Raw genomic sequence first — 9,196 nt, forward strand, 5'->3', positions numbered from 1 at the left:
TTATAATATGTGTACCTTAAACAATAAAGCTGGTAAATTATTTAGTTTTGATTACTTCTATAACTTAATAAAAATGGTTTCATATTATATTTTGTCACGTAACATTCTGTTCCTGTTAATGTTGAGTTCCCACCTTCCTCATACTTAAATGAGTAAATCATATTTACTTTTCTCCTGTTAACTGACGTTTGAATTCTCCATTCTTTGATAATGATAAACAACACTGCTATGAACTTTCTAAAATATTTCATACTTCACTTTACAAGAATTCTGTACATAATATGCCTTAGAAGAATGTTTGTGGGTCCTAGAGTACGTACTTTATCAGGATTACAAAATAATGCAGTGTTAATTCCTGAAGTTGTGATTCCTTTAGACTCCCATATAACAAAGATGCAAAAATGTCAGGACAGTCAATATATCATTTGTAAGTAACTGACTCTACATTTGAAGTGAATAAAGTTGCATCTTTATTTTTCCTAGTACATAAAAATAACTGGAGTGGATTGACCACAGTGTGAGTCTCAACTTTAAATTTTCAGGAGGTAGTTAGGTATATTAGTACCTAATATAATGTCATGTAGACATTAGGTAATATTTTCATAACCTTAAGAGATGAGTTTATCAGTAAGACTCAAAAAAACTAAATTAAGATAATATTGGTATGTCTATATAGTTTTAAATTACAAATTTCTGTGCATCAAAATAAAATATAAAACCAAAAACTCAGAGAAGTTAATCCATTATACAGAGAAAAGAATTAACTAGTATCAAGAATATATAAAGATAATTTGCAAATCAATAGCTTACTTCTTATCACCTAACATTTAGGGATAAATAGCCAGTTCAGAACCAGTAGAAAGTTTTGCTACATCCATTATTCACCCGCCCATGTCTTTTGTTTGTGTTATTATTGCACTCTCATTACCTTGCATGTTTTCTTACATTGAATGATCAGTCCTGGCTTGGCTCACCAGCACCCATGAAAAGTAGGAGACTGTAAAACAAAAAAATAAGCAATTTTCTTTTATGGAAATGATGTAGAGTTTACACATATCATTTCCATTCAAAATTCTCTGACAAGAACCTGACCACATTGCCACACTCAATTCTTCCACGGAGCATCTATCTCTTTTTCTAAATTTATGTGATAATTCATTATTTAAAATAGAAGGGGAAAATGAAAACTGGTAGGAGATTATCAGTCTTTGTCATGGTGGTGGGCATTCAGGTATCATTTTGTTATTCCTGTATGATATAATATACAGCCTTGTCATGAAAGACATGGGTTCTATAATAAAAATAGTTTTAATTAAATGTACTTGCTTTATAATAATGTACAAAATCAATGATTACCAATTAACGGTACAAGCTTGGAAAGATTACATTTTTCAGTTGTTCAGTTCAGGATTTTCTTTATGCCTACATTATCAAGCTTATTACTTTTATTTTTCATATAGATACTAATGTCTAGTATATTTGATTTATAATCAAGACCTGTTCTCTTATGATGATAATAGCTTTGTCATTTTATCCATTAATTTGTATTTATTTCTGATTTATTAATTTTTTTCAGGAACCTACAAGTTTAAAATTGTAATATCTTACTGATGACTAGGATTTGAACGGCTTGATTTGTCATTATAGAATGACAACCTTTAATCCTAATAATCCTTCTCATATCAAAGTCTAATTTAACTAAAAGTACTACATCTACACTAGTTTCATTCTTATCATATTTTCCTGGAAAATATTTTTCCATTATTTATTTTTATCACTTCATTATTAGGTTTTATATGTTCCACCTATAAAAGCTTAGCTGAATTTTTTTATATGAAATCTGAGATCTTTCTCTTAAATGAGGGATTAAATGCACTTTAATGCCTTGCAAATAATTATGATTTAATATCATGCATTTTTGTTTTTCCATTGTTTTTTTTCTTGTTGTAATATCTTCTTTTGTTTCCTCTCATACTAATTTCATCTTTATTTTCATTATTTTAATGGCTACTTTAATTTTTTACCATGTTTGCAACAAAGTAACATTAATCAGTATTTAAATCTTCTCACAACTGATACATGGATCTCAGAAGAATATTTTTATTGACTTCTTCCTGAGTTGTTTGCTCTTCTCAAGCAAGTCTTATTTTTTAGTGTCATAAACTTAACTGTCATTATTTCACACAAAAATTTGTTAGATTTATGTCAACATTTACTAGCTAATTTGCTAATATTTTTCATTGCATCTTATACATTTTTATTGAACTTTTTACTGGAAATAATAAATTTAAATGGGAAATAATAATTTTCTTGAAATATGTACATTAGAAATTCCTTTAGTAAATAAAAGAAATATATCACCATTTGTCATGAAATATAGTTTTATTCAACAAAGAATCTTAAGTTGAAATTCTGCTTATCTATTTGAAGATTTTTTTTACTTTTTTCTAACTTTTTTGTTGCTGATGTGATATCTACTGTCAGCATAAATACTAATCCTCAGTTGGCGGTCCATCTTTAAACTTTTTAAAAATCTCTGATTTTTGGGGCACTTGAGTGTGTCAGTTGGTTAAGCATCTGACGACATTGACTCAGGTCACGGAGCCCTTTGTCATTCAGCCCCGAGTTTTTCAGTCCAAGTCTGGCTACTTGCTCAGTGGGAAGTCTGCTTGTCTCTTTCCCCTTTCTCCTCCCCCTGCTCATGTTTTTTCTCTCTCTCTCAAATAAAATCTTAAAGAAAAATCTCTTCATTTTTGGTGTTTTACAGTTTTGATTACATTGTGTCTCTTCGTGGCTTGTGGTTTTCAGTACATTTATCTTGTTTCATGTTGTGTTTTTCTGATTGTATGGATTTATAGAATTCATTCCTTCTAAAAATATTTATTCATAAACTCTTAGAGTATTAACTCCTCATTCTCATTCTCAAGATATTCTCTGAATCTCTGACTATATGTGTATGCATATGTGATAAGCAGATTTCTAAGACAGTACCCAAATCCTGTTTTTTAAGTCTTGTTTAATACTCTCTAATTAAGTATGCACTGATTATAATACTTTGCATCTAACCAGTAGAAAACAATAAAGGCGATGGGACATCACTTCTATGATGCAGTTTCAAAAGATTTTGAATTTCATCTTGTTAGCTGACTGTCCCTGTTTTCTTCCACATTTTGATGAAGCAAGCTGCCTTACTGGAGAGGGTCAATGGGAAGGAAATTAAAAGAAAACTCTGACCAATGGCCAGTGAGGAACTGAAGCTCTCAGTCTAATAACCTATATCCTGCCAACAAGCAATCACAAGAGAAATAATTCATAAGTTAGAAAACTGTTTAATAAAGCAAAAATATCAAACATTTATCTTTTATTACCAATGGTACTTCATGGTAACTAAATAATAAATCAAGAAAAATAATTACAGATGTACATTATCCAGTAAATGAATAAGGTATGTAAAAAATTTAATAAAATCCTCTTTAGCTTTTAACAACATAATGGAGTTAAGCAGTAATCATCAATGGCAGCTACTATTACTGTAGTAATTATGTATCACCCCAAATAATTGAAAAGACTTATAATGGCCTACCCTGGTGAACTTAATTAAGGCTTTAATAGAGATAAGGAATTCAATATACCAGGAGAAAGAAAGCCTAGGCACACTTTCAGGTGTGGGCTTCCATGTCCTTTCTCAGGTATACCAGATTCATTTCTTTAGATTACAAACCAAGGTATATGTGAGATAATTTGGTCTCAGGAAAACTCAGCCACATGTTTACTGAGGGATCTTCTATACTTCCTTGGTTACAAAGCCAAAATCAAGCTGTGTAACCAGATAAATCAGGTCACAGATCATCAATATATACACTTTCAATTATCATGTAGATCAACTATCATGTGGATAAACTGGCACAGAGCCCTTCTAGGTGAGTGTTAGGGCAGTAAACAGTTCAACTGTTTAGCTAGTGAGGGCATTTCAACTAGCTAGGACATTTCCTTCTTATCTTGACCAATGGTCATTAGTATGGCCCCAGACATCCCTGGAGATAAATATAGATGAGAGCTACTGCAAAAGGACATAAAAGTTAATGGCGATGTAATGAATCTATTTGGATCCTAAATAAAACAAGCTATAAACATATTAAACATTTGAGATATTTTGAACACTGGTTGGATATGTATTGGTTTTAAGGAATTATTATTTTTCTTGTTGTGTTACTAGTATGGTTGATATTTTCAAATGTCCTTATAGAAGAGTTAAAGATAAAATTATATGACATTTAAGATTTAAAAAATAGTAATCTAGTTTCAATCTCAGAGCATATGGTAGGTTTGCAGTGCTAGGGAGCCTATATAACTTTTCATACAACACAGTGAAAGTGAAAGGAGGAGCTTTTAGGAATTTTTCTGGGACAACATGCATAAATATAGTATGTCTCTGCTAAAACAGAAGGTATGGTGGCCCTACCCACTATATATCTATGTGGATGGCCTTAAATAGAATACCTTGTATATAAGTCAATAAATTTATATTGATTTATCTAGATTTAATTAGAATATTTATGACAGGGACAATTTAAGAGAAAGTGATTCTTCTGACTGCTATACAGAAACCAAAAAATTGGGAGAGAAAAAATGAAATATTATGTTATGCTGATTATTTGATCACCCAATATATTCAGTACTGCTTAGAAATAAAAATGTACTCCATAACTACCAAATTAAGTCTTGTTTCATTCTCTTGAAAAGCCATTATTGCTATGAAATCTCACTTAGTTTATTTAACATGTTGGCTCACTGTGGTAGCTTCCTCATATTTTTAATATTGTTATTTAATCATCCTGGAATAGGAAGTCCTGCAGGATTTCTTCTGGAGAGTTCTGTATAAAACAAATAATATTGTTCAGGAGATACTCTCTACTAGATATTATACTGGGGGTTACTAGTTCAGCTCTTCAGAGAGAAGTATGGTTAGTTATGATAAGAAGTTCAAGATAGGTTCAAGATAGTTCAAGTTCAAGATATTTGTGTGAAAATAAGTCCATTGCTGTTATCCATGTTATTACATTAAATTGTATCTAAAAGTCACATTGAACTTACTACATTGAATTATATCTAAAAGTCACATATAGAACTCTATATCACTATCCTTAATGTTGAAAAAAAACCCTTAAATTTCTCAATTTAAAAAAATTTAATAAAAATAACATATTTAGGCTACTTTATACTTTGTGAGGTACTTTCACATGCTGCTGAGTGTTCCTGATGATTACTGTTCTGCTGAATATTTAAATTTAACTTGTTATATAAGTGGGAATATTTAGTGCAAATATGTGTAAATCTTACAATGACTTTATCATAATTTAATATCTATTATACTTTTAGGAAATGTTGTCATTTTTTTTTCTTTTCTTTTCTTTTTTAAATATGGAGTTTACTTATTTTTCTCTCAGCTTTTGAAGTTGCTGATCACATGATCGGGCCCTCCGGCCACAAAAAAGAGTACATGACGCAGGCTATCTGGTCAATTATAGTTCTCCATCCCACAAGGTAAGATCATTGGTGTAGAAGGATAAATCCTGATTTATCCTATCTATGAAGGATAAATCACAGTGATTATTTTTTCAGGGAAGACTTTGGTCTCTGGAAGAGTGAGATTCTTCTTTTGATTTTGATGTGATGAGAGTTGAGGAACATGCAAATCATCATTGTTACCCTATGTGAAGAAATTATCTAAGAATGAAACCTAAAAAAGAAAGCCAATTACCAATGATAAACAAGAGGAGAACTTGGGTAGCTCAGTCAGTTAAGCATCTGCCTTCAGCTCAGGTCATGACCCCAGGATCCTGGGATTGAGCCCTGCATCAGGCTTCCTACTCAGTGGGGAGTCTGCTTCTCCCTCTCCCTCTCCCTCTGCCTGCTGCTCCTTCTGCTTCTACTCTCTCTCTCTCTCATAAAATACTGTCAGTTTTGGAGTGCCTGGGTGGCTTTATCACTTAACAATCTCTCTCTCCCTCTTTTTTTTTTAAGATTTTATTTATTTATTCATGAGAGATACAGAGACATAGGCAAAGGGAGAAGCAGTCTCCCTGTGGGGATCCCAATATGGGACTCGATCCCAGGATCCTGGGATCACGCTCTGAGCCAACAACAGATGCTCAACCACTGAGCCACCCAGGTGCCCCAAGAGTCTGACTCTTGATTTTGGCTCAGGTCATGATCTCAGAGTCCTGAGAATGGTTCCACACTGGGCATGGAGCCTGCTTAAGATTCTTTTTCTCCCTCTCCCTCCCTACTTGCTCACTCTCTCTCTTTCAAAAAAAAAAAAAAAAAAGTCAGTGTTAGTTTTGCCACAGAAACCTGGCAGACTCCTTAAGCCACCTATCGACTTCATTAGTTGTGTTAATAAACTTTTGTGTTTAAGTTGGTTTGGGTTTAAATTCTACAATCTCTGAGACCTGACTGATTCGTTGAACATGAGGAAGTTCAGCTCATTTCTGAGACAGACTTCTAGTGCACTTGCTCATGAACATAACTATTCTGATATTGACATTTTGCAGGTTTTCTCTATCAGCACTGTTTGATTTTATTACTCATCTGATAGAGCTGCTACATTACCATTTTCTAAAGCAAAGACCATTGGTGTTCCTTGGTAAATCTGGGCTCAAAATAATACTCATGCCTTAAACCTCAAAATCTATCTTTCCAAACCATTATTTTCTTTCCTTCTCAGCCATCTTTATCCTATAAGGACCTGCCCACCTTTGTTTTACAGTGACAGAAAGACTCTAAAATGCTCCCCACCATGATCCATACATCTTGGCATTAATTCCTTTATATAACCTATAGTCCTTAACTGTGGGTGGTACCTGTGACTTCTAACTAGTAGAATATATCAAAGGGGATGAGGTATCACTTTTGTGATTACATTACTTTATATAAGATTCTGTTTTGCTCTCAGACTCATGTTACAGACTCCCAACTGTCTAATTGAAGTAAGCAGTCATGTTGGAGAAGTCCATGTGATACGGAATTTCACCAGCCTCTAAGAGCCTCTAGCCAGCAGCCACGAAAAAGGTGAGGCCTTCCGTCCTACAGTTGTGAGGAAATGAATCCTGTCAACAGTCAAGTGAGCTCAGAAGTGGATTCTTCCCAAATTGAGCCACCAGTTGAGAATGCAGCACTTTGCAACATTCTGAGAACCTAAGCGGAGGAACCCATAGTCCTGACTTGCCGAAACTCTGAGATAAAAGTGCATTGTTTTAAGCTTGCAAGTTTGTTGTAATGTTGTTACCCAGCAATATATAATGTACTCCCCATAAAAAAATGTCATTTCAACCCAAGTTTCAGTTAATAATATACTTAATGACCTTTACTGATGCACTAACCTTTCTTATGCCAGCTTTAAATTCTTGTCTATTCATCTCTCTTCTCCTAGAAAACAATGTATATTTTCAAGAACAAGGATTATATCTTCTACTTATTCATTGGCAACAAACTCTGAAATGCTAGACAGTTTTATACAATAATGAGGTTTTGCACGTTTCTGCTGTGAATCATTGTTTCACGTGTCCTGGCAGGTCCTTTTGGCTACTAAAGAAATGAAACAGCTTCATCATAAAAGAAAATACTACTTTTTTGATTCTTAGTTTAAGAAGTAAAACTCCAGATGTTTCATGAGAAACTTTAACTAAGTTACAACTGTACAAAGTTACAACTTCGCTGTACAACAGGTGTGGTAACAGAATTCTAAAATGAAACTCAAGGACATATTCACTTGTGTAACTCTTCCCCAGAGGGGAGGGTGATATGTGAATATAAAGGGACATCCCATCTGTGATTAGGTTATTTTATTTGGCAAAAGTGTTTGTTTTGTTTTGTTTTGTTTTGTTTTTCTAACAGGGAGACTATCCTACATGGTCTAATAGAATGATCCCTATGATAGGCAGAACTCCAGAGTGACCCCAGCCTGGCATGAGGGCAGCAAAAAGGATGGGGACAGGGTTGACAGCAAGGGCCTGAGGCATCTCAGCGCAGGATGGAAACAGGCTGGTACTCAGCTTGGACCACTTCCCAGCGCATCAGCCCAACCTCCCAAGAACTCACAGCCCTTGTGGGAGGGGACAAAGAGTCCTCAGATGAGCTACCCTTGGATGCCCTGCCTACAGAAGCCCTGTGTTCCTCAAGCCCAGACGGGGCATGCGGTGCACTGGAGCATTTATGAAAGTTTGCTTAAAGCCAAATATCAAAGATCAAGGCCCCCTAATCTCCGGATTCTTCAGTTGTGGGGCAAAGCCACTGCACTTGAAACTTGTATCCTGTCACCCTCAGGAGATTTAGGAGCAGAAGGTAAACAAGAAACCCATGTTGGGTGGTGTGCTGGGTGTAATAAAGCCTTTTCCTTGTCTCACAAGTCTCATGTCTTCTGCCAGATTCTATGAAATTGTGGGAGGTTAACCAAATAGCAGCAAACAGGGAGAATTTTAAACCATTTACAATGCTTGACAGAATTATTGACCTGCTTAACCCTGAAATTATACAAGGTGAGACATTTTGAGACAGAATATAACAAAATATTAGAAAACAAAAGGACGTAATTTAGGCCAAGAAAGGAGACTAATTTACCAACTACCAGGACTAAGATGCCATATTATGTAACAGTAAGACAATGAATCTGGTTAAGGAACTGAAACCAAAGAAGCTCAACATAATAAAGAATGTAATTACAATTATAAATTTGCATAAGTGTATCAGTTTTTCTCAGGGCCTTTGCTGCATTCCACCTTATTTTCTGACAAGCTTAGTTATTTATTTATATAGTGTCTCATTAATCACAGAAGGTAGTGGAAAATCTTATAGTCCCATAGAGTGAGAAAATTAGCTCAAGTCTGGATTGCTTTAAGTGCCTTCAACCAAAAACTGTCTTTCAAATAGATAGGGGTTAGTCTGTAATTTGTTTGTTTTTAATAGATGGGAGAGAATTAAACAAAAACAGAAAAAAGCATAGCTCCACTTAAGTATTTGAAAGCAATTAGATAAGTTTTGTAAATGAGAAAGCAAAAGGGAAAATAAAATGCACCTTAGAAAATAGTATGTTGAAATGGCAAGTTGAAAAAAAATAACAGTTCAACTGATTAAAATATTCAGGAAGGCTAAGTATACTTCAAATTGGAAAGTCTGTAGTTCTAAACTTTCTAAATTG

At 34.1% G+C, this 9,196-nt stretch overlaps 1 long non-coding RNA gene across 7 annotated transcripts in view; it reads left to right on the top strand.

Moving 5' to 3' along the window:
• LOC102152965 overlaps positions 1-7,385 on the top strand; it is a 62,727-nt gene extending 55,342 nt beyond the window's left edge. For 2 of the 7 annotated variants that reach the window (XR_005372495.1, XR_005372497.1), the window contains 2 exons: positions 5,448-5,544; positions 6,956-7,367. This is a non-coding gene — a long non-coding RNA (uncharacterized LOC102152965). Of the gene's footprint in view, positions 1-5,447; positions 5,545-6,955 lie in introns of all 7 variants that reach the window. The other 5 variants (XR_005372493.1, XR_005372491.1, XR_005372496.1 and 2 more) reach the window with 5 other exon arrangements.
• The last annotated feature ends 1,811 nt before the right edge of the window (positions 7,386-9,196 follow it).

Source organism: Canis lupus, chromosome 17, assembly GCF_011100685.1.
Source record: "Canis lupus familiaris isolate Mischka breed German Shepherd chromosome 17, alternate assembly UU_Cfam_GSD_1.0, whole genome shotgun sequence".
Classification (NCBI taxonomy): Eukaryota; Metazoa; Chordata; class Mammalia; order Carnivora; family Canidae; genus Canis; species Canis lupus.